This window comes from Macrotis lagotis, chromosome 1, assembly GCF_037893015.1.
Source record: "Macrotis lagotis isolate mMagLag1 chromosome 1, bilby.v1.9.chrom.fasta, whole genome shotgun sequence".
Classification (NCBI taxonomy): domain Eukaryota; kingdom Metazoa; phylum Chordata; class Mammalia; order Peramelemorphia; family Peramelidae; genus Macrotis; species Macrotis lagotis.
Genome location: NC_133658.1, coordinates 792,306,755 through 792,333,681, shown reverse-complemented (window position 1 = coordinate 792,333,681; position 26,927 = coordinate 792,306,755). Strand labels below are relative to the sequence as shown.

The window sequence follows — 26,927 nt, the reverse complement described above, 5'->3', positions numbered from 1 at the left end:
CTATCATTTTTGTAAGGTTTTGAATTTTACAGTTTTCCCCCTCATCTTCCCCCCCCCCCCACAGAAGGCAGTCTGATAATCTTTTTTTTTTAAGTTTTTGCAAGGCAGTAGGGTTAAGTGACTTGTGACCTGCCCAAGGCCACACAGCTAGGTAATTATTAAGTGTCTGAGGCTGGATTTGAATTAAGGTACTCCTGACTCCAGGGCTGGTACCTAGCTGCCCCCAAGTCTGATAATCTTTACATTGTTTCCATGTTATACATTGATCAAAATTGAATGTGTTGAGAAAGAAATCATATCCTCGAGGAGAAAATAAAATATTAGATACAGCAAAATTATGTAGTGCACGAGACACTTTTTTAAAAAAAATCAAAGGTAATAGACTTTGATCTTTTTTTTAAACTCCACAATCTCTTCTCTGGCTACAGATGGTGTTCTCTGTTGCAGATATTTTAAAATTGACCCTGATTATTGCATTGATGGAATGAACAAGTTCAATAACATTGATCATCACCCCTATGTTGCTATTACAGTGTACAATGTTCTTCTGGTTCTGCTCATCTCACTCAGCATCATTTCATGCAAATCTATCCAGGCTTCTCTCAAATCCCATCCCTCTGGATTTCTAATAGAACAATAGTGTTCTATAACAAATCTATACCACAATTTATTCAGCCATTCCCCAACTGATGGACATTCACATGATTTCCATTTCCAGCAACCACAGAGTGCTGTTATAAATATTTTTGCAAATGTCATGTTTTAACCCTTTTTCATGATCTCTTCAGGGTATAGATCCAGCAGTGTTATTACTGGATCAAAGGATGTGCACAATTTTATTGCCCTTTGGGTATAATTCCAAATTGCTCTACAGAAAGGTTGGATGAGTTCACAGATCCACCAAAAATGTATCAGTGTCCCAGATTTCCCACAACCCTTCCAACATTGAACATTGTCCTTTCTGGTCATATTGGCCAATCTGATAGGTGGGAGATGGAACCTCAAAGATGCTTTAATTTGTGTTTCTCTAATCTGTAATGATTTAGGGCAATTTTTCATATGATTATGGATAACTTTGATTTCCTTGTCTGTAAATTGCCTTTGCATATCCTTTTACCATTTGGCAACTGGGGAAGGACTTTATAAATTTGACTAAGTTCTCTATATATTTTAGAAATGAATCCTTTGTCAAAAATACTAGTTGTAAAAAATTATTTCCAAATTTACTACATTTCTTTTGATCTTGGCTACAGTGGTTTTGTTTGTACAAAAGCTTTTCAACTTAATGTAATCAAAATTATCTAATTTGCTTTTAATGATGTTCTCCATCTCTTCCTTGGTCATAAACTGCTTCCCTTTCCATAGATCTGACAGGTAAACTATTCCTTGATCTCCTAGTTTGTTTATAATATTGTCTTTTATGTCTAAATCTTGTACCCATTTTTATCTTCTCTTGCTATAGGGTGTGAGATGTTGTTCTAATCCAAAGAGAAAAATGCTTTTCAAACCTTACAGCATATTCTACCAATCAATCACTTAATAAATGAATATTTGTTACATATCTACTAAGTATTAGTTACTGGCAACATAAAGAGGAAGTCAAAACAATTAGAATTTTCATTCTACTGAGGTAAGCAGCATGTTATTAATACATGTATGTGCTATATGTATGTGTGTGTTTAGTATAAAAAAGAAATATAAGATAGCAGGTGGCACTAGGCACTGGCAGAATCAAATAGAAAGTGGTTATTTAGCTAATGAGTCTTGGGCGTAACAAAGGATTTAAAAAGTGATAGTGAAGTTTATAGAGAATTTCAGGTATGGGGAGAGTCAGTGCCAAAGTGTGGAGATGGGAAATGGAGTATGGAGTATTGCATGTGAGAACAGAAAGGATAGCTATCTTGTACAGTAAAATGCTGGAAGGGAAATTATATATATATATATATATATATATATATATATATATATATATATATATATATATATATGTAAAAGTTGAAAAGTTTGATTGGGAGGCTAAGGTTTGAAGGACTTTACTAGAGACTATTAAAAAGTGGGAGAATAAAGTGGTCCAACCTGCATTTTAGGAAATAATATGACACCTTTTGGAGGATGGATTAAAGCAAGGTGAAACATAGCAAGTTGGATATGATTGTTTTGTTAGTTCAAGTGAGAAGTTATAAGGGTCAGAATCATGATTGTGAGTGGAGAAAAGGAGACAGATGTGAAAGATGCTGTGAAGGTAGGAACAAGATTTGGCAACCAAATGGATTTGCGGACTGAAGGAGAATTGAGAAGTTGGGTACAGCACCTGAATTTGTGAATCTATGAAGTACTGTGCTACTTGTGACAGAAATGAGGGAGTTTAAAAGAGGAGTGTGTGTATATAATATATATATATATATAAAACATATATATATATATATAAATTATTACCATTATTTATCTTATTTTCATCTTTTTGATTTAGATATGACCCCAGGAAAAAACCTCTGTTATTATTTCATATTTAATTTTTTTCAGACTACCAGAGGATAAAATAATAGCTTTTTGTATGTGAATGAAAGTCATCTTCTGAGGGCTCTTTGGAAAAAAAAACTTCCAGAGAATTTCACTAGCAAAAGAATCAAAGGGGTGTTATGCCTCTAGGTCTTTGTATTTTGAAAGCTTTTCATTCCATATAGTTTGGAGTTTAGGTGTATTTATGGTGAAATCTGTTTAATTATTCTAAAATTTCCATGGTTCAATGTTATGTCTGGAAAATTATAGACAATAGGCTTGTCTATAATAATGGCCTAGTTTCAGTATAGTTTATTTGTTCTCTTCTCAAGGATAGTTTGGTCTGTAGTTATAGTAAAGGGATTTATTTTTAGTTTATGAAAGAAGCAAACTTGTGAAAAATAATTTTAGACACCAGATTGCATCTTGTTAGGTATTCAGTAGTTGTTAAATTTTTGAACCTATAGTGAGTAAGATGTCACACAGTTTCTACCATTTCCATATGTAATTTTGACTATGTATCAATTGTAATTGATGCAATTACAAATATTGTAATCATTGTTATCATAAATCCAAGATCTTTAATTTATAACTTCTAGTGGTGATGAAATGATCATGAATTATCATTTTTCTTCACTTAAAGAAATCTGCATAATTTAACCATTTCTTTGATACTTCTTTGTCATTATATTGTTGACTAAATTCATGTGAATATACTGCAAAAAAGGCCTTTAGAGTCCCCTTTGACCTCCTGTCTGGTTTACAGGACCCATCCGGAAGCAGACTACTTTGAGTTACAATCAACAAATTTAGTTGTGTAACTATTGGCAGCCTATTTATTGTGTCTCAAGGCGATTTTTCCAAGTTTTTAACATACTTATATTTGGAAAATATACATCAAATCTCTTCTTTTTTTGATTAGAAACTCATTCTGTAGCTGTCATAGGATGATATGTTCTGAGTTTAGTTAATATTTTACAGGTTTTGCTTGAGATACTTTCCAAATCTGTAGTGCCCATTTTACAGTTCCCAACTTGTTTATTAAGGCTGATTGTGTAGTCATTAATTACTTTAAGCCCATTCTCATAAAATTTTGATTTCAGGATGCCAGTAGGTCTTCTAAGCTTATAGACCATAACCTGATGGGACTCAGAGGTCATTTTGTCCAACTTTACTTTACAAATGAATAAACAAAGAAGGCAAATGTCTTCCCAAGGTTACACAGGTAGTAAGTGGCAGAGTCAAGATTTGAACTCATAACCTTAGACTCCAAATTCAATTTTTTTTCCTATTTCCTTAACATACTGAGTCACATATTTCTTCTCATAATTTAATTCCCAATGTATCTTGCCAGGAATAGTTCAGGATATTTGCAGGCATTACCTTTGCTCATTGGTTCAATTTGACCTCTGAATTTAAGCATGGAGCTTACTGTCACTTTTCCTTAATATACATTAAGAATTTTACAGTGGTCAACCTCAAATGGTATTTGATATAATTGATGATGATGATGATCAAGTATTTGATACAGTTACAAATATTATTATAATTCCCAATTAATGAATTCAGTATCCTTAAGAATAATCCATTTGTAATATCTAGTCATGATGATATGATTGTGAATTATTCCAATGAAGAATCATTGGGTCTTTCTTGAGGGGACATTTACATGAACTCAGCATTACATTTACTGCATGTGCATGTAATACACCATGCTTAGCACTGTGGAGTATATAAAGACAAATAAGACATAGCCTCTGTGTGCAAGGAACAACCTATTTGATGAGACAAAGTGTGTGCATGTCTACTAACAATATTGAATGCACAGGTTTTTCTAAGGGCTTTGAGAAAAACAAATCAAGTGCTATTGGAAAAGGTTGAGAGAAAGGGAGAACTCACACACGACTGTGAGATCAGGGAACCTTCCCAGAGGTGGCAGCACTGGAGATGAGTCTTAAAGTTTGAGTATAGTTTTAAGAGGTGGTACTGAGGAGGGTATTCTAAGCAGATAGAGCAGCTTGAGTAAGGACAGAGAAGGAGAAAAAATACAGAGTAGATTCAAAAAGCACATAGTCCAGCAAGGCTAAAATGAAGAGTATCTGTAATGACATAGAGACTAAAAAATATTAGTTAGACTATTAACTTTGACAGGTAATGGAAAACCAAAGAGTTTTTGTTTTTGTTTTTTTGTTTGTTTTTTTTTAACTTAGGGGAAAAACATGATTAGTGCTATGTATGCGTTCACAGTACCTGAGGTATTTATTTATTGAGATTGGGTTTTCTACAGTCATACAGTTTACAAATGTTGAAGACAGTATTTGAATCCAGATCTTCAGATCTTCAGTCCAACCCTCCAACTACTGTACCATGCTCCCTTCACTTTCTGGATACTATTCTTATTCATATTTGTCTATTTAATCCCTTAATCTTTTCTAAATGAACTGTTTTCTAAACCCTCCTCCAGCATTATGTTTTTGTTCAGTTGGTGTTCTAAATGACCTGGATGATGTGGAATTTTTAAGTCTGAGTGACTGGGAAAAGAGCTATGACATTTACTATGATAAGAAGTAAGAAAGGGGTACTGGTTTCAGGAGTAAAAAAATGAACCAAACAAGAAACAATAAAAGAAAATGATGGATTATATCCTATGGCTCAAATTCTATAGGAGAAGTTGACCATAGTGATAAAGGATCAGGCCTGTGCCAGCTCATACTCACTTTCAACAACTGGTTGTTAAATCTGAGCATTTATGCCTCAGAAATCAGCAAATGCTACAAATTAGGGACTGATTAATTGCTTTGTTGATTTTTCTAGATTTAAGGTGATGATTAAAATGTTAATAGGAAGATTAAACTTAAAAGTGCATCATGAATACATTTTCTTTTGAAAGCTGGTTGTTAAACATTTATTAGCACAGTCCTGAATCAGAAGATCTCAAGAAATAAATTCTGAAGACAAAAACACAGATGATTCCCATGAGAGAGAAAAATGAGGGCATTATCCAAAGTGCCTGATAAAAAAGCAAAGCAAACTCATGAACCAATTAAGATTTTTTTAAAAGACGTGTATAGAGGCGAGAATCAAGTATAAACAACTGAGGATGTCATAATTCTCTAAAAATAATGCAAAAAGCAGAACTAATAATGAGTTAAGCTTCATAATACATTTTAGCAATAACGCAAAGCATTTTTTGGAGGGAGGGAAGATAGAAGCTATAGGACTGCTGTTGGGGTGTGTGTGTGTGTGTGTGTGTGTGTGTGTGTGTGTTATGATAATATATGAAGAAGATAAAGTAGAATTATTGGACTCTTATTTGCTTCTGTTGATTCTATGCTACAGAGAGCAATCTTTGGATTGAAAAGACAGAGTTAAAATGTAAACCAAGAATTAGAGCTGAAGACAACCTAGGTAACTGAAAGAGAGTACATTGCTGCCCTCAAGGTATTCAAGTCAGCAAACATAATCCTAATGGAACAAAAGAGTTGAATTATTTGATTGCTGAACTGTCATCAGCATTAATTGAAAAACTGTGGGCAGTGGGAGTGGTGCTATACAAGTAGAGATGCAGGCATTGATCTTAAATTTCAGAAAAATAAACAGGGTAGAATCTTCAGATTATAAGCCAATATGTTTAACTTTGACTTCTTGGAAAAGTCCTAAGATAAACTTCTTAAATTAAATTACATTTATTTTTTGTTACATTTTAAGTCCAGAACTGTCTTCCTCCCTCCCCTCTCTACATTAGACACATTTGACACATATATATGTATATAAATATAATATATGTACAGTATATATATTTATGCATATATATACTCACACAGTGTACGTGTGGGTGTAAGTATGTGTACATGTGTGTGTGTGTGTGTGTTTGTGTGTGTGTGTGTGTGTGTGTGTGAAACCTTACTACGCCTGCTTCTATTTTTCAGTTCTTTCTCTGGAGGAGATGGCATCTTCTTTCATCAGTCCTTTGTAGTTCATTTGAATATTTGTAATACTCAGAATAGCTTAGTCATTCACAGTTATTCTTTGAACAATATTGTTCTTTCTATATACTATATTCTCTTAGTTCTGCTCATTTCATTCTTCATTATTTCATGTAAGTCTTTCCATGTTGGAATGTGTTGTTAAAGGGAAGGTTTGTGAAAGTATAAAAAAGAAAAGCATTCCTTACAAAGAACCATTTCACGAAGAATGCAGATTTTCTTTTTTTTGACAGGGTAGTGACTGGTAGATAGATCAAGGGAATATTGCAGATAAATATATCTGGATTTCAGCCAGACATCTGACAAAGTTTCTTATGATAACCTCATTGGACAAGTTGGAGAAATGTGGGCTAGATGATAGTACAGTTAGGTGGATTTGGCACTAGTTGAATGATTGGACTCAAGGAGTAGAAATTAATGGATGTATGTCAATTTGGAGGTTAGTTTCAGATAGAAAGCCTCAGGCATTTGTCCTTGGCCCTGTGCAGTTCTACATTTTTTATCAATGATTTGGATGAAGGTATGGATGGCATGCTTATCAAATTTGATGATGACAAGAAGCTGAGAGAGAGTGTTAACATGTTAGATGACAGAATTAGGATCCAAAAAATTCTCAAATGTCTAGAGTAAGGTGCCACCTCTAATGAGATGAAATTCAATAGAAATAAATTTAAATTCCTATATTTAGGTTCAAAAAATTAACCATACAAGTACAGGATGGGATATGTTTGGACAGAAAAATAGATTTTGTGAAAAAAATCTAGGAGTTTCAATAAACTCAATGCTTGGTATGTGTTGATAATATGACAAGGCAATCAAAAAATGTAATGCCATTTGAGATTAAATTAACAGAGGCACGATGTCCAGACAAAAGGAGTCATGGTCCCACCACTCTGCCCTTGTCAGACTACATCTGGAGTATTGTACTCAGTTGTAGGAGGGACACTGGCAAATTGGAGCATTTCCAGATGGTGAGATGACTGGAAACTGTGCCAAATAATGATGAGTTGAAGGGACTGAGAATGTTTAGCCTAGAGAAGAGAAGACTTATAGGGCAATGGAGGCATATAACCGTCTGCAAGTATTTGAAGGGTTGTCATGTAAAAGGATGAGATTTGTTCAATGTGGTCCCAGAACGAAGAATGAGGAACAACCAATGGAAGTTGCTAAGTGGCAGGTTTGGGCTCAGTGAAAAATTTCTTAACAATTAGGGCTGTCCTAAAGTGAAATATTATGTATTGTAAGATAATGCATTTTCCATTCCTGAAGGACTTTAAACAGTGCCTGAGCAATTACTCATTGGGGACATTGTAGAGGGTATTTCTTTTCAGGTAAAGTTTGGACCAGATTACTTCTAAGATATCTTCCAACCCTGAAATTCTGTGGTTCATCTACATACTTAAAATTTTGAAGCTGAAAAGGGAAAATGAATATATTGAATGAGAGTCAAGATAAAAAAAAGACTACTCTAACCCTTGGTAGGCTAGAATGATGGGCAAATCTAATAAAATGAAATTTAATAGAGATGAATGTAAAATCTTGCACTTTGTTTAAAAAAAATCAACTAGGGGCAGCTAGGTGGCACAGTGGATAGAGCACTGGCCCTGGAGTCAGGAGTACCTGCGTTCAAATCCAGCCTCAGACACTTAATAATTACCTAGCTGTGTGGCCTTGGGCAAGCCACTTAACCCCATTTGCCTTGCAAAAAAAAAAATTAACAAGGACAAGATGTAGGAGGCATGGTTAGAGAATATATCATGTGAAAAAAAATTGAGGTTTTTTTTAGGTGACTTCAAACACAATATGGATCATCAATGAAATATGACAATCAATATGATGGTAGGTTGCTTTATGAGAGACATAAACTGGCTTGAAGGGGGTATGGAGGAGTCTCCCTGGTCAGAACACATTTGGAATATTATGTTCAACTCTGGGGACTATTTTTAGGAATAATATTGACAAATTGGAAAGCATTCAGACAGTGATGATGGGAAGAATATTAGAGATCATGCTATGGGTGGACTGATTGAATAAACAGGGGATGTTGAACTTACAAAAAAAAGGTGAAATGGAAATGGTAGTTCCCTTCCAGCATCTGAAGATACATTGGTCTGGTTCTACTTTGTACTAGAAAGCTGAACTAGCAGACACAGGAGGGGGTAAGGTGGGAATTAGATGCCTTTCTTTTCTAAAGTCATTATCTTAAGTGTCAAAGAGGAAGATTTGATCTTGAAGTAAGGAAATATTCTCTAGTAATTAGAAAGAGCCAAAAATAAAACCAGATGTCTTAGAAGTTAGGGGAAGCCCCTATCACATGAGATCTTCTAATAGAAGATGGATAACTGCTTGTCATAGATACAGTAGAGGGTGGTTTTTGATGAGTAACAGGTTGAATTTGTAGGAACTTTTCATATCTGAGATTCTGTCCTTGTCAAAGAACAGAATAAAGAGTATAGAGAAGAATGAAGGGCTGAACTCTATAGAGTTTTATAGACTTTAGGATCAGAGATATTAGGTCTTCAAGAAATACTTGAATGAATTTCCCCTCTTCTATAGCTACACTTCTCACATTAGTAATCTCATGTAGTCCCACAGGCTTAATTCTCATCTCTGTATAGATGACTTTGGAATGTATAGAACTAATCACAATTCCTGCCTTCCCTTCACCCCAGCCTAATTCCACATTTTCAATCACATGCAAGTCCATTAATTTCAATATGGCACAAATTAATCTCATGTTCCCATGGAAAAAAATGAATAAAGTGATATACCATCTGCTTATCAAAATTGCAGATGACAAAAATCTAAGAGGGATGGTTAGCAGAGTTAACATGTTAAATCACAGAATCAGGATCTGTGAAAAGTTCTCAAAAGGCTAGAGGAAGATACTACATTTAATGAGGTAAAATTTATTAGGAATAAATTTAAATCCCTACAAGTCAGTATGAAAAATTAAAGATTCATATGGATTTTATTCTGTACAGGGTGAGCTATGAGTGTGTGTGCATGTATGTAATGTGTATGTATGTACATGTGATGAGACAACAGTTTGTATAAGAAAATCTGGAGGTATCAAGAGACTTCATGTTCAATAATGTATCAATAATATAACATGGTCACTTCCTAATGCCTGTTGTTGCCACCACCATCCTCCCAGTCTCTAAACCTCAGTCATCTTTCTTTCTTTCCTCTTTGATTCTCTAGGGACTCTTCCCTTTCCAATCTAGTGCCCAGTCCTGTTGATTTTGCTTCCAAAACATCTGTCTAATCTGTCCTATCCACTCCACTTAATGCCAGCAGCCTACTTTAGGTCCTCATTATCCCTCACCTGGGCTACTGTAATAGGCTCTTAACTAGCCTCATTGCTTCCTGTATGCCCTATTTCTAATTCATAAACCCTAGATTTTAAGATTTAATGAGTCCTAAACTTAGATTTGTAAAAGTTATGCACAGAAGATGGAAAGAAAGGAAAGTAATAGAGGATAAATGCAAAAGCATGACAAGGATAATTAAAGAATCGTCTCAGGAGCACTAAAGCAGAGAATGAGCTGAGGTTGATGAGGACAGCGAAGGATTATCAAAAAAAGTTTTGTTTTTAAGCTATATTTGAGAAAAGAGGTGAATCAAAGAAGGAACAGGACCACTGCTCTGGGTGGATGAGGTGAGCATAACTGACAACAGAAGAATGATAGAGATAGCTAATGCCTATTTTGCTTCTGTTTTCTCTGCCAAGCTGAACAATCTTTGGACCTGAAAGGACATATGAACAATGGACAATAGGGAATACCCAAGTTAAGTAAGAGAGTAAGAAAATAAGCAAGCCCTTAACTTTTTAATTAATCAAGTCCTATAGCCCAGATGTAATATATTGTTGGGATTAAGAGAATAGGCAAATGTGAAATATCCAGAAAAATCCTGAAAAATCAGAGAGAACAGAAGTGCCACAGGACTGAATTAGGACCTTCAAAAAAAAAGGAGAAGGGAATCACATTTGTGAATTAGAGGCAAAGGGAGCTTGACTCGGATTTCTGAGAAATTCTGTCAACAAGAGGATTAATGAACATCTAGAAATGGAAAGAGTAGATAAAAGATGGTTTCATCAAGATGAGGTCAGTCCAGTATAACAATAGGGTACAGAAGAAAGAATGTTGAGTGGTTTACTACCTCTGTGACCTTAGCCAAACCACTTCACATATCTGGGTCTCAGTTTCTCCTCTGTGAAATGAAGGAATTGGTTCAGATGACCACCAAGGATCTTCCTGTATCTATGATCTCCTTTATGATAGTTTGCTGACCAAGTAGAATATGGGAACAGATATATCTTAGATTTTAGCACAGTGTTTCAAAAAGTATCTCATGCTATTCCTGTGGAATAGAGGTGAGCTTGATGACAGTACAATTAGATGGGTTGTAGATTCAGAGTTGAAAGGGAATTTAGAGCCTATTTACTTCAACCCCTATCGTTTGACAAGAGAGGAAACTGAAGCCTATAGAGATTATAGAGACAAATCAATTTGCCAGTGTATCCCAGCTACTAGTAAGTAGCAGAGTCAGTATTGAGATGCAATTCTAGCATGCTTTGAATCTCTAGATCTGGGTCATCATGTTGCAGCCACAGACCTTAGAATCATGTGAGAAGTTCTAATTCCAGTTCTGCAACTAACTACCTGAGTGAATTTCCTCTCTGGGACTCATAGTTCTAATCTGTAAAAAAAATAAAATAAAATAATAAATTGCGGTGAGGAGAGGTTGTTTTAATTGACCTTGGAGCTCTCTTCTAGCTTAGGATCTATGGCTCTATGATTTGATGATTTATAAGTTTTTGAATGGAAGATTTGAAGGGTTTGGTGTCAGCTTCAAAAGAAGTCTGAAATGTGGTATCCCGGGGATCTATGCTGAGACTTGTGATGTTTAACACTCAATGAATAACTTCCATAAAGGGATAGATAGTCTCTTTATCAGCTTTGCAAATGATTAATAGCTAAGAAGGTTAGCTGATACCCTGGATGACAGAGTAAGCCTTCAAAAAGATCTTGACAGGCTGAATCTAATAAGATGAAATTTAATAGGATATATGTAGAGTCATATATATATATATATATATATATAGTTTCAAGAAATTTTCTCAAGTATCAGAATAGAAGAGGAATAATTAGCTAGAGATTTGTCTAAAAACGATGTGGGGTTATTTTGGGGGGGGGTTGGCTTTTTTAGAGAATATCAAGCTTAATGTAGCTATGATATGGCAACAACCAAAAAAACTCTAATGTTATCTTGTCCTGTATTATGAAAAAGATATAGTTCCAGGAACAAGGAGGTGATAATCCCACCATACCCTGCCAAAGTCAAACCATTCTTGGAATATAGTGTTAAATTCTGAATATCACAGTTTAGAAATGATACTAAGAAGCTGGAGAATGTCTTGAAGAGGAAAGTTAGAACTCTGAAGAGCCTTGAGCCTATACCATTAGTGAAAATAACTGGGGTTGTTAAGTTGGGAGAAGAAAGAATATTTGGGAAAAACAGAATTTATCGTGCAAGTCTGAAAGGCTACCTCTAGAAGAAGGATTGATCTTTTTCTATTTGACTCCAAAAGGCAATGCTAAATTTAATGGGTAGATACTGCAAGAAGCAAATTTTGGTTTGATGTCAAGAAAAACTTCCTAAAATTCAGAACTTTCTAAAAATGGAATGGACTCCTTCAAGTGATAATAGACTTCTCTCTCTGGTGACCTGCAAGGGAAGGTTGAATGATCATTTCTTTGATGTATTGTAGAGAAGATATACTTTTTGCATAGCTCCCAAAATAAAATTCTTAAAGAATAGTCCCAACCATCTCTCCTCCCTCCGAGTCTTCTCATTGCCTCTAGGATAAAATATAAACTCTTCAGGGTGGCATTCAAGGTCTTCCATCATTTGTTTCTAATCTATTATTCCATCCTTATTTCAAACAATTAGCTTTTATGAATCATATTCTAACCAAAATGGACTTTCCATCTCATTTTTCACCCAAAATGCCTCATGTCTGAAATTCATCCCTTCCTTACTTCTCCGTTTCAGAGTCCCTATCTTCCTTCAAGTTTCAGTTAATGTATCAATTTTACTATGGACTTTTTCCTGATGCCCCTCCCATTAAATCTAGTCTCTCTTTTTTTCAAAATTTTCTAACACACTTTGAATTTTATATTGTCCTTATCATACCTTACCTGAACAACACTTTACTATGTACATGGTATAGCCCTTCTTCATATGCTCCCCACAGAATGCTTATTCTCTGAGTAATGTAGTAGATACAGCATTGATCTCACAGTCAGGGAGAGTTCAAGTCCACCCTCAGACACTTACCAGTTGGATATCACGTTCTACAAGAAGTGACAGGGGTGGGGCAGCTAGGTGGTATAGTGGATAGAGCACTGGACCTGGACTCAGGAGGACCTGAGTTCAAATTCAGTCTCAAACACTTGATACTTTCTAATTGTGTGACCTTTACCTCACCCAAAGAAGTAGCAACACATGGTTAAATCTTGTGGGGTTAAATCAGACAGACCTCAAGCCCTTCCATGATTTAAGGGGAAGTCTATCCCCAAAATGTGAAAAATTCTCCTGGTGGAGCAATTTGTTCCAACTGCCATGAAGGCAAGTTAGAACTTCTTCTAAGCTGAATTTGGCACCTTAGGCCAACTCATCTTGACTTTTGTCTTGCCACAGGACTCCAATGACTCTGGAATGGAGAGCAAGACTACTTTATGCAACTCTCCTTCACTTAAATCTACACTTCAGCCACAGGTCAAAACATCACCCTCATAATCTCATTTGTCCTCTTCAAAACTGAAAGACAAACAACAGCAGTGAGACCTTTGTCTAGTCACTTAATCTCTGTCGGCCTAAATTTCTCATGAGTTAAATGGGGAAAATAATAGCAGTTAAATCCCAGGGTTGTTATGAGGATAGAATAAGATAAAATGCATAAAAAATGTTTTGAATTGGGTAAGCAATAGCTTTGTCTCTTCATTGACTATCAGTTGCTTGAATGTAGTAGTATTTAATAAATATTTGTTCTCTTACCCTCCACTTTCTTTTCTATGCTCTGTTCCCTCCTTTATTCACTCAGCTCCTCTGGAGGCCTGCAAATCTTCCCTCATCCAGGCCGCCATAGGCAGAGCATTGGGACTTAAGATTTTTGAATTCGAGTCCCTGTTCTTTGCGTGATTTGCTGTAAGGCTTTGCAGAGGCCACTTGCTGTTTCAATGGCTTAGTATTTCCCATCTGTGAAATAGAAGGAAAAATGATCCCCGTATTCGCCTTTCTCTGCTCCCCTCCTCTCCAGTCTGGCTTTCTCTTGGGGGTTGTAAGAATGAGTTAATATGGGAGGGGGGGTGGAATTGTTGGGCTTCTATGAGAAAGCAGCCTGCTTAAGGCTTGGCTTGTTTACTCGAACGGATAGACTAGGGAAAACCTGAGGCTCCGAAGGAGAAGCAAAAAGTGAATCTCGAAGAGGGGTAGAGCGAGGGCCAGAGGGGATGGGGGTGGAGGGCGGATTGACCGGGATCACCCCAGTCCCGTGACATTTTCTTTCCACTCTCCTTCCTCCTAAACTTTCCTGGGGTCTGGGGCCGACCCGGCCCCGGGAGCTCCTCCAGAGCCAGGTGGGCTCCCAGTCCTCCAGCCCGCCCCCCGCTTTGTGTTCCTCCTACAGGGCCCCCAAGGAGCTGTTGAGGACTTCACAGCCCTTATCTCCCCAGCAGCCCAGTCCTGCCTTGTTAGCGAACAATCACGAATTCCGCTCCAGCGTACCTCATTCCGCCGCACCTTTAATCTAAAGTGTTATCCCAGGCTTCTGCTAGGGCCTCATTTAGATTTCTTGTTTGTAGCAATAATACCCTTTTAATATGCTAAATGAGCAAGCAAATGAGCCTTCCTCAACTTGCAAGGTTTTTAAAAACATCCCTTCTTTAGTGGATGAAGGTCATTCTTTTGGCAGATTAATACTTAACTAGCAGGCCCTGTTTATTGTCTAGGGTCAGCTCCGCGGCGGTCACAGCATATTAAAGAGCATCCGCTAGCCTGCGCCAGAACAATGCTGCGAGGTGGCGGCGGCAGAGAGCGCGCACCCGGGCCGCCGATTCACTTCCCCGGCTCTCATTTAAACTCCGCTGCCGTTATTAATACTTTAATTTGTAGTGCATTAATGAATTCTAATCCCCATTATGCGCTGAGCAAATGGGCCTTCTGTAGGCTCGGGCCCACCGTCCAGGCTGCGAGTTAAGGCGCATCAGTTAATGGTATTAGCCCGGAGTCTTGGGGGTGGGAACAAACCCTCCTAAGGGGAGGGGAGGGGGGCTGCTACCTTAGAGCCGGGTGGTGGAAGAAAAACAACATGCTCTAGAGAGGAAGGCGTTCCACAGCTTGGAACAGAGCTACTGATGAAGATGTGAGTGCCTGGACAGAGGAGAGAGAGAGAGAGAGAGAGAGAGAGAGAGAGAGAGAGAGAGATCTTTCCACTCCCCATCCCCCAGGACATAGGTTAAATGAGAGTGCCCCTCTAGCTGAGCTGGGATGCTCTCTTCTCATTTTGGTCCAAACTCCTTACCTGCTTCCCTCCCCAGCTCTCCAGCCCACTAGGGACAACTCTTTGCCAAGGTTATTAAGCTTTGTCAAATCCTTCCATTCCTTCAAAGTTCACATCAAATCTCCCCTCCCTCCTCTAAGGAGCCTTCTTGCATTCCATCTCACAGGGATCTCTCCCTCATTAGAATCTTCTAGGCTAATATTTATTGTCTGTACCACCCTTGTTTATCCTTGCCATGCTTTTTTATCATATTGTGTTGCCGTGTATACTTTTCTTGGATCTCCCTAGTTAGGGTAAAAAATAAAAATCTGCAAGGGAAGGGACCATGGTGTATTCTCCTTTGTATTCATAAATGGTGTCAGGCACAGGGCCTGTCCATAGTGGACATTTGAGATATATTTGTTAGTTCTATCCATGGGAACCATGACAGGTTCAGAGCCCTTCCCACCGTCTAGATCAGGAGCTCCAGGGCATTAAGGACCATGGAACATGTTTCTTTTGTATCCCTACATAGCCTCTAAGTTTTCCAGGATTTAGAAATAAAAAGAACCTTTGATACAAGGTAATCTCTTGTGCTGTTTTGGATGCTATATTTTAGGATATTGATTTGCTAGAAAATGTCTAGGTGAAGAGCCTCAAAGAAACCAACCCACATAACTATTAGTTGAAGGTAATGGAATGAACTGGAGAAAAAAAAAGACTTGGGGAGTGTACACATGATAACTGTTTACTGTTGTGGTGTAGGAATAGTGTGCTATAGCAGAAAAAAGTATGTTTGAAGTCACAAGAGCTGAGTTCAAAGTCTGACTCTGTCATTGCCTGTGTGAACATGAACAAATCACTTAATTTCTCTAGGTATCAGTTTCTTCAGCTGCAAAATGAATGAATTTGGCTAGATAACCTCAAAGATCCCTTCTAGTTTTAAAGTTGTGATTCTATTGTCATCTTTGAAGTGCTGTTGGGTGGAAGAGGGACTAGATTGAGCTAATTGGTTCTGAAGGTCAGAACTAAGTAGAAGTTTCAGAGGTAAATTTAAGTTTGATACAAGGAAAAATCTCTTAATAATTAGAGCTATCCCAAAGTTGAATGGCTTGCCTGAATTTCTCTTCATTGGATGTCTTCAATATGGTTATGAGTTTGACCAGATAGCCATTAAGTTTCTTTGTAATTCTCAAATTCCATGATTCTGATAGTAAAACTTGCTCATTTATTTTATAGATGAGGAACTGAGACCCCCAAGGGAAGGGTGATTTGACAGGTGGAAAGATAATAAATAGAAGTACCAAATTTGATACACCCAAGTGATTTATATAATCCAGGATACAGGATAAGTATTCAACTTTTTTAAAAAAAATATTAAAATGATTTAAATTTTGAGATAAGAAAATCCTAGTTCTAAGGATATCTGTGAAGGACAGTTACCTCCTGCAAGACTTCAACTACTCACCTTGCTACATGTCTGCCATGAGATAGTTTCTGCTCTGGAGTGTTTAGTTGGCAGGAAAAGAAGAACTTGGTGTTGTCACAGTTTTAGAGTCTTTCCCTTTGGATTAAGCATACTTAATGGGGACTGGTGATGACTACAGATCAGTGAATTTATCATAGCATAAATCAGCAGATTGTAGATAGCCTCTACCTATCCCTGCTACCATGGTTTAGCAAGAAATACAAGGGAAAAAGCATTTATGCTAAATGCTTTAAAATGATAATTCTGTGAGATAGATACTATTATTATTTTTATTTTACAGTTGAGGAAACTGAGAGAGATATTAAAGGACTTGTCCAGGGCCACACAGCTAGTACATGTTTGAGGTTAGACTTGATTTCAGATCTTCCTGACTCCAGGGTCATTGAGCCACCCAGCTCCCATAGATTCAATGTGCTGAACTTCTTGTCCATGTGGCAGGGTTACTTATCTGGATGTTCTCAATTCAATTCAACAAGCAGTTTATCAATTCATTTCAACAAGATTGCAGTGATCAGAGCTGACAGGATTTAAAGATCAGCTAATTCAATCACTTACTTTACAGAAGGGGAAACAAACCCAGAGACAAGAAGTAATTTAGCCAAGGATTTGAACCCAGATCCTCTAACTCCAGATTTAATGTGGTTTCCCCCAATGTATACTACAGCACTATTTTCCTATATTTATGTATAGCACAGGGTCACTTGTCTCTGGTTAAGGCCATTTGGGTCAACTTCATCCCTGTGCCCCACTGGCAAGGGTGTTGGAACCATCCTCTGCTCCTTCTGAAAGGCAGCATCACCCTCCTACAATGTCTCTGTCTCTCCACAGCAATCCCTCTGCGAGTGTGCATTCCTTTCTTTCCCTTCATGTCTCCTGAGGAGTCAGTTGGTGTCCTGGTGATCTATGAGTTATTTGGAAAAGGAGCAAACACTGCTTATTCATTATATACATGTCTTGTCTGTTCCACTCGATAATGCCATTCTTTAATATGCTCGGGGCTGGCTTTTTAGTTGCTGATTTCTCCCCGCTCCCCTCCCTGTGCATGCCCAGTGAACAACCAGGGCTCTTTATTTCCCGTAATTGAGGGAATTTCATTATGGTCTGATTTTTTTTCCACTCAGTGGTAACAGTAAAACAGCTCCCACCATATTATCTCCCACCCAACCCCTTAGCCCAGAGTATCTTATCTTCTCTCTATTGGCAGAGATTTAACAGATCTAAGCTCACTGAATCAAAAATCAAAAGAGAAAAGACGAGACAATGATAGATTAGAACTCTGCAGAGGAAATGGGCTCTCTAGCCAAACAGCTGTCATTGCCTTTGCCCAATGCATCAGTCCAAGGATCAGCCAGCCTCAGCCGTAGGCTCTGGATAATCACTAAGCCTGTGGACAGTTTTCTTTTTAAGGGTGAATATGCAATTTCTACTCTCTCTCTGTGTGTGTGTATGTAAGAGGCAGAGACACAGAAACACTTGGGGGTGGGGAGGCTGTGACAAAAAGGTGTGACAGATGTAGGTGAGTGATGGGTGCCTGAGTAGATTTTATGAATGCATTAATGGATTATTATAAACAGAAGGTGGTGATTGTCTACTTGTATTATAATTGTGTAAGTATATATCTGACTAAGCAGCTAGGTTATAGCATCAGGTCTGTAGTCAGATAAATCTGAATTCAATAATAGTTGTGCGACCCTGAGCAAGTCACTTAACCCTTATTTGACTCAATTTCTCATCTGTAAAATTGGAACAAAGATGAAGGAAAAGGAAATGGCAAACCACTCCATTATCTTTGCCAAGAAAACCCCATGTGCCAAGTCCATAAGGAGTCAGTTATAACTGTACAACAACAAATTTGTCTAAGTATGAGTTAGCATGAGGCAGTGCAAAGAAGAACAAATTTGGAAATGGGAGTCCAGAAGTTCCAGAATTTCCACCTAGTTTTCTTGCATCTCAATTTCCCCAAGTATAAAATGAAAAAGCTCATCTGGAGGACCTCTATGGTCTCTTTCAATTCTAAATCTGTAGTTCTAGGGATGCAACACTCCATGAGGGTATGTGAATGATAAGTCTGTAAGTGCTTGTGAATGGATTATTACATGCGCCTACAGTTGTAGCTTGGGTGTGAGTGGGAATGGTAGTGGTATGTGAGTTTATGAATGAAGTGAGCTCATGTGTAAGGAGTGTGAATATAGGTCATAGATAATGAGTTGGAAGGACCCTGAAGGTTATCGAATACATTTCCTTCCTTTTACTATACAGAGAAATTAAGCAACTTGTTCATAGTATCATGGCTGGAAAGAAGCAGTTACTAAAGAGAATTAAAGACCTTTCATTTCAATTTTAACCTTCTTTCTATTGTACCATGCTATCTTTTCTTATGGAAGTTGTGGAGGAATATGTGAATTTTGGGATTCTGTGCATGGTGAGGCATGTGAAAAGTAGGTATGGATTTATGAAAAGTTAGCTATTTGCAAGGGGGAGGATACCCAAATTTTAGAAGTCATCTATACATAAATTAAAATTATCTCGTATGAAGGTCTTAGTATAAATGATATTCTTTTACAAATTATATTCAGCAGTAGACCACATTTTTATCATTTGATAACTGTTGAAAAATATGGAATCTATAAGACATTGGACTTATTTTCATTAATGATGAAAAAAGTCAATTGATTTACCAGAACAAAATAACATCTTACAGGTACTTTACCACAGGGTGTTTCACATTCATATATCAAAAACATTCAAGTTTTCCTGGAATATATAATGACAGAAATAACCCTGTTCAGTGACTCTTTGATCAAAGACATCAGATCAGTCATAAAATAGGAAGATGCGTGTTTGCCAAAGGTGTTCGCAAGAGTGATGGAGAAGTGTAGAGTCCAGGTCTTCCAGATGCTAATAACATTGTACTGATTATATCAAAACACACACACACACACACACACACACACACACACACACACAGATCCTTCTAGAAGAATTCTGTAATCACTCAAAGGAGCTTGGTCTTTTCATTTATGAAAGAAAAACCAAATAGATGAAAACCATCTATTATCTAGATTTCAACATGCATTTGTGTGGACATACCGTAGAGCTTACATATACCTCATTGTGTACAAATGGGACAGATATACAGGTGGATGATGGATTTAGTCCAAAATTAAATAAGTGTTGTCTGTGCAATTTTTAAGTTCCTCCACTGACTCCATGCCTCCCATATAAGCAGCCTCCCATTTTTTAATACTTTATTCTCTTGTAACTATATTGCAACAGGATATGATATACAACAATCAACAAAAAATTAAAATTGGGTATCACACAGTGGGCAATGGGGAGGCTTATAATGGAGGGTGAGCAGGTTGTAACATGATAAATGAGAACAGGTGTCAAAGAACCCATCAAACAATCATGTGAGAGAAAGCAAAGATATGGTCATCTGGCAAGAATGAGGGATAAGAGACAGTCTCAGAGTTCCATTAATATCCTTGCAATGTCTAAGGAAGCGAGGCTGTGTAGTCCACTTGTGGTAAATATATGAGCAAAGATGGGCAGACATGAAAGAATTATCATCTATATTACTACAGAGAACTTCTAAATCTATGAGATCACAAATCATCAGAGGTAGTTAGGTAGCCCTGTGGCACAGTGATAGGCTTGGAGTTAGGAAGATCTAAATTCAAATCCAGTCTCAGTTATTTACCAACTGTGTTACCCTAGTTGAGTCATTAAAAAAAAAATCTTTGTCTACTTCAGATTTTTCCTCTGTAAAATGGAGCAAATAATAGTGTATATTTCCCAGGGTTGTTGTGAGGATCAAATGAGATAGTATTTGTAATATTAACTAATTAATTATTAAATTATAAACTAATAAATGCTTATTTCCTTCCTCCCTTCTTTCCTTCCTTCCTTCCTTGCTTCCTTCCTCCCTCTCTTCCTTCCTTCCTTCCTTCCTTCCTTCCTAGTATATGAGAGAATAGGAGTAGCAGGTGGGCTCATTGATGAATATGAGTTATCTGACTATGTATAGTATATGTTTCGGATCAGGATAAGACCCTCTATTATGAACAACAAAAATCCAGTAGCCAAAGATGCCTGCCAGCCTCATTTTGAGAGAATAGGTTTAGACCAGAGCCAAAATCTCCTCTTTCTGAGATGGACTCACTCCAAAGTCTCCTTTTTTCATTCTTATTTAAAGAAAAGAAATTTACTTTCTAAATCTGGGCCGCCTCACTGAGCAAAGATAGGATGACATGTCTCCCTGATTCATGAAAATCACTGCTAGCCCCTGCATTGATAGCTTCAGTTCTCTGTATCCACAGGAACCTTGGCCTCATCACTGACCTCAGTTATTCTCTCCAGATACACTAAAAACCACTCCTATGTACTGTACTTAACATGCTTCGGCTTAGCTAAATACACCTCCATTATCCTGGCCCCTGGGTTCCAGGTCTGCACCAGATCTTCTGCATTACATCACCTCTGCTAATCATCACCCCCCCCCCCCCACACTTCAGCTTCTCAGATGGAATGTAAGTGAACTGGGCTCAGTCTCAGGGTCTTCCCTCTGTGCTGGCTTTTCTGGAAGAGGTGGACAGTGGAGAGGTTTGTGGGTCTTTCTCTTGAGCTTTCCTGTAGATGGGTGGCTCCAGCCACAGCTAATGCTGCCATAACTTTAACCTGATGTCCTCAGGGAAAGCAAATAAGATCAGTAGGCTTTGTCTGTGACCTCCTTTCTGATATTCAACAGAAGGCACCTTTTTGATTAAGCCTTTTGCTCTTGTAGTTAGCTGTTAGTCTCTCTGTTACAGAGATAATAAGATTTTTTTTTCTGTTCTTACCCTGAAGATGATCCTCTAGAAGGGTTCAGGGGTCATTGAGTCCATCCCTTGTCTTCTAGGCAGGATCTGGCTTCAAGAGACCAGCCCATGTCACCTATCGTTTCTGTAAGTCTGTCTAAAAATAACCTCCCTGACCAGTACTCTCCACTTTGTGTTGTCTTTCCTCATTAGAGAATTAATAATAATAATAACAATAACATTAATAATAATTAATAATAGAATTCTCATAATTATTTAAAGTTTGTAAAATGTTTTACAAATATTATTTTATTGTATCTTGCTAACAACTCTGGAAAGTCGGTGGTATTATTCCCATTTTACAGATGAGGAAACTAAAGCAGAAAGTAGTTAAATTATTTACTTAGGGCCACACAGCTGGTAAGGAGCTATGGCCATATTTGAACTCAGGTCTCTCTCTGACTCTATGTCCAGTGTTCTATCTACTATATCATCTTATTTCCTTATTTGCTCCTTGAGGTCAGAAAATGGTCTTACTTTTTGCATTTATGTCTCCAGTGCTTAGCATAGTGACTTACACATTAAATGCTTAATACATTTTTTAAAGTACTTTTCTCACAATAATACTGGTAAGAGGTTTACTTGGAGAGTTGGAGGGGTAGTAAGTTGCCCAGGTTCACATAGATAATTAGAACTGGGACTTGAATCCTGGTCTAAGGTTCACGATTTCTTTCTACTCTACCATAATGGTTTTTTCTCCCTAAATAACAGAGCTAATAACAATAGACAATATCTCCTCTGCCCATGAGTTCTCTTTGGTCACTTTTGATTGAGATACAACTCTCCAGAACCTTTCAGGAAAGATTCCATTCCATTCAGAAATCCTGCTGAGAAGGCCAGATCCCTCTACATAAATTATATGCCTGAAAAGGAGCAGAGGGGTGGAGGGGACAGGTGCAAGGAAGGGTGTGTGTGGGTGAGATCAGAGGGGAACAAAACAAACCCACCCATATTTGATTAATGCAAGATCAGATTTTAGCCTTGAGAGAAGAGGATAGAAAATCTGGCTCCTTTTGTAATTTAAGTAGCAAATATGAGTAAGTATGGGTGTGTTGGTAGTAGTCAGCTCATCTTTTTCCCTTTTCCCTTCACTTCTGACCTCAAGAGGGGGAAGAACCAGGACTCATGTCCTGATCCTTAGTAGAAAGGATTCAGGACACATTTCCAGAAAGCACTCAGAGGAATTACTGGGAGGAAGAACCATGAAGAAAAGAGATCATCTTCCAGAAGGAATGATGCTAAGGAAAGGTAGCCAAAGACAGCATGTGGAAACAGTTTTAGTCAGCCTGATTTCCTTTTCATTTAATTAATTTTTTCAATAAATACAAATCCATTTTGTTTTTTCCCATTTCCTTCTACCTCTTAAATAAAAAAAAATATACAAATAAATGTAGCCAAATAAAACAAATTCCCTCATTGGTCATGTCCAACACTCAGATATCTACAGATATGTACAGAAATACACATATATGACTATATAGAAATACAGTCAAACAAAATAAATTCCCTTATTAACCCTATTATATATAATCATGAATATTCATATATTCAATACATGATATGCATGAATGTGTATGTGTATATGTATGTAGGTATGCATTTATGTATTGGACAAAACCAATGAGGGAACTTGTTTTTCTGACTACATAGAGGTATGTGTTTGCATGTGTGTGCCTGTATATATTATATATATAGTATATATATGCATATATATGTATGTTTATATGCACATGTATAAAAGAACCTATATTTATTCTGTATCCTAAATCCATTTTCTCTATGTAAGAAGTTGCTGGCATGCTTTATCATTTGTCCCCTGGAATCGTAAATGGTCACTACATCAGTCAGAGAGCTTTTGAGACTTTCAAAGTTGTCTTTTCAATGTGGTTGTTACAATATAATTTGTTCTCCAGGTTCTGCTCTTTTCTCTTTGTATCAGTTCATATCAGCATTCCCATATTTCTCTGAAACCATTTCCATTTCTTATTGTACAATAGTATTCAATTGCATTCATAAATCATAATTTTTCAACCAGTCTCCATTTGATGGGCACCCTCCAGTTTCTAGTTCTTTGCCATCACTAAAAGAGCTGCTAAAATATCTTTTGTACACATGGGGCCTAATAGTGTCATTTCTGGTTCAAAGAGTATACACAATTTAGTAATGTTTTGGGCAGAGTTCCAAATTGCTTTTTCAGAATGACTGCATTCTGAAATTCTCAATTCACAGCTCCACCAACAAGTACATTAGTATATATGATTTCCCGCAGCCCCTCCAAAATTTATCTTCCTTTAAAAAATAATCAACTTGGTTAATCTGTTGGGTATGAGATGGAACCTCTGAGTTGCTCTAATATGAATTTCTCTAATTATTAGTGTCTGCCACACAGTAGGCAGTTAATAAAGGCTTTTGTTTTCTTGATTAACCTTGATGAGAGGGGGCAAGTTGGGCATTGCCAAATAGATGGCAACAATGTTATGATCCAGGACAAAGGATGCTCATTTCAGCTCATCCGCGGATGCATTATAGCAGGTCTTTCAGCCTACTGCGTGCAGCACCCCCCCCCCCCATTTTATGAGTCTTTTAAGAAGACTTGATCTCTAGACTAAGAGAAGGAGCTGGGGGTAGGGAGGAGGAGTTCAGGATAAAGGATAAAAGATCATTTCTTTTCCTTGTGATAAGCATGGTAGTTTTAAGTTCAAAATACTTTTGTATTCTTAAATGTTTTGTGAGGGAAAATAAAAACCCCAGGGGAAGTTTAAATCGATCCATTTCTAGATGGCAAATTCTAGACAAGGGAGGGGGTCACAGGTCAAAGAGTTTGATTATTGAGAAGCCTCCAAGATATGAGCTTCAGTCCATGTGAGTATGGAATTTCTTTGGGTCATGGCTTTGAATACTAAGGAGATCTGTATTTGGATGACTAGCAGTATCCCCATCAGAGTTGGGAGATGGCAGGAAATCTAGAGAAAGGATAACATTATCCTAGGACACTGGTCAAATAATTTAGTACTTTATCTTCCTGATTGAGGGGTCTGGTTTGTTGTTTGGGGTGTAACCATATTTTTTGCCTGTTCGCCTGACTAGTGAACAAAAGTAAAACCTTGCCCCAAGGATGTTTAATTCTCCTTGTCTTCACTACAGCCTTAACCTTCTGAGAATCACAGAATCTTACAAGCTTGCTTAAGGCTAGATTCTAACCCTGTTGTTAAGTTTTCCTCTCAGAATTATGTAAGATCAGGGTATACATTTACGTGGACCTCACTTACAATATTTCCCTCTCTAAACCTTAATCCCACTCAGATGAACCAGGAGGAAATCAACATCAGCAAAGAGAGGTCCTCATGATGAATACATGGACCAAGAAGGTGCTACCTCAGGGAATTTGGGGCAGAGGGTTCTGTTTACTTCTCCCCACTCTCTCCTCCCTTCTTTGTTTAGGATGAAACCTTCTCTCTATCCAAATCTTAATTTATTAGACTTAATTTCTAGCCTATTACTTATCTTTGTAATTCTCTTGAAGGATTCCTCTCTATTTTCCAAATATGTCTTCCCTTTCATGGGACAATGTAGAGTTAAAAAGGAGTAGGAAAGCTGAGCATAATATTGTAAGGATTGCCATGACAAGGTTTAGAGAACTTTGTGCTTTATTACAGGAGAGTTTCAGTGTGTGGGGGGGGCGGGAAGGAGAGAGAGATAGAGAAAGTAGTAGAAAGAGATAGATGAAGGGGTGGCTAGGTGGCACAGTGGATAGAGCACCAGCCCTGGAGTCAGGAGTACCTGAGTTCAAATCCGACCTCAGACACTTAATAATTACCTAGCTGTGTGGCCTTGGGCAAGCCACTTAACCCTATTATTTGTCTTACAAAAAAAAAACCCTAAAAAAAAGAAAGATAGATGAGAAAGAACAAAAGAGAGAGAGGGAGAGAGGAAAAAAGGGAGAGATAGGGAGGAAAAGATAGGAAGAGAGAGGGAGAAAGGGAAGGGAGAGAAAGAGAGAAAGAGGCAGAGAGAAGAGAGGGAAGAGAGAAAGTGAGGAGAGATTGAGAGAGAGAAAGAGGGAGAGAAAGAGACAAAGAGAGAGAGAGAGAGAGAGAGAGAGAGAGAGAGAGAGAGAGAGAGAAACAGCAGTAGCCTGGATCGTTTTGTGGTGCAGTGCATGAAGCACTAGGCTTAGGGTGAGGAGGACCTGAATTCAAATCCATTCTCAGATACTAACTAGCTGTATGCCCTGGGCAAGTCAGTTAACAACTTTTGCCTCAGTTTCCTAATTTGTAAAATGGTGATGATAACAATACCTATATCCCAGATTTGTTAAAAGGTAAAATTTGATTAAAAAAACTATCATAATAGGCATAAAATAAATCCTTATTATCTTCTCTTTTCCTTCCTGTCCTTTCTGCAAGGACAGAAATCCTCTCAGATATTCATTTCCCTTTCTGATTATTCAGTGATGGTGGTGTGTGTGTGTGTGTGTGTGTGTGTGTTTGTGTGGCCTTCCATATTGGGAAACAGACTTCTCTCCATCTCCACTGCTCCTAAGAGGGTGGGAATGTCTCAGGGACCTTCAGGTCATCTTTAATGTTTGCTCCTGCAACTTGCTAAGCAACTTGACCTTGTGTGGAAAGAGATGTCAAACAAATCTTCTCCTGGTCACACATGATTTCATAGGGAATAAAAGCCCTATGAATCAATCTTGCTCATTGGCCTAGCTGGCAACTCCCTTGTGCCACAGAAAAACAGGCCCTAATGGGAGTGAAGGTCTGAGGCACCTTCCCCCACCCCTAACTTCTCTACGAGTTGGGTATCTGGAGACATATGCTGTGGAGACTCCTTTGAACTCCTTTGAACAAGACAGAAGAAAAGTCTAAGAAGTCTGTTTTTCAACCATTGAAAGAAATGAGATCTTGAAAGTTAAAAAGGAAACAAAAAAATTCATCCTAAATACAGGTCTTTGTTACCAAATTTAATACTACTTAAACAAAAGAGACTCCCTGAAGCTTTGAAGGGACTAAATTTAAGGGCAAATTAGGAGTACTATTGGACAGAGAGGGCAATAGTTTTCTGGAATTCATTTGTATGTCCAGACTAACTGGCCACTGAGGTCTTTCAGAATTCTCAAATTATGTGATTCTGTGATTTAGCCCAAGGATTAGTAATGATGGAAAATATAAACAACATCTAGAAGAATTTGTTCAAACTTATGTGTGATAATAGGTTGTTAAGGATACTTAAGGATCTCAGATCCTAAAATTTGGAGGTTAACAACCAGAGAAGAGGCATAGTCTTTCATAAACTATTTCTTGAGAACAGGGCTTAGGGGCAGCTGGGTGGTGCAATGGATAGAGAACTTGGACTTAAGTCAAGAGGATCTGAGTTCAAATTCAGCCTCAGACATACTTACTAGCTGTGTGACCCTGGGCAAATCACTTAACCCTGTTTGCTTCAGTTCCTCATTTGTAAAGTGACCTGGAGAAAAAAAACGTAAAACCACCAGTGTCTTTGCTAAGAAATTCCCAAATGGGGTCACAAAAAGTCAGACATAA

The 26,927-nt window shown here is 37.7% G+C and overlaps 1 long non-coding RNA gene across 2 annotated transcripts in view; it reads right to left on the bottom strand.

Annotated features, from left to right (window-relative positions):
• LOC141488461 (uncharacterized) overlaps positions 1 to 14,393 on the bottom strand; it is an 86,566-nt gene extending 72,173 nt beyond the window's left edge. The window contains exons 1-2 of one of the 2 annotated variants that reach the window (XR_012468693.1): positions 14,280 to 14,393; positions 13,551 to 13,751 (exon numbers count right to left, since the gene is read on the bottom strand). This is a non-coding gene — a long non-coding RNA (uncharacterized LOC141488461). Of the gene's footprint in view, positions 1 to 13,550; positions 13,752 to 14,103; positions 14,180 to 14,279 lie in introns of those variants that run through there. The other variant, XR_012468692.1, reaches the window with a different exon arrangement.
• Between the last annotated feature and the right edge of the window lie 12,534 nt (positions 14,394 to 26,927).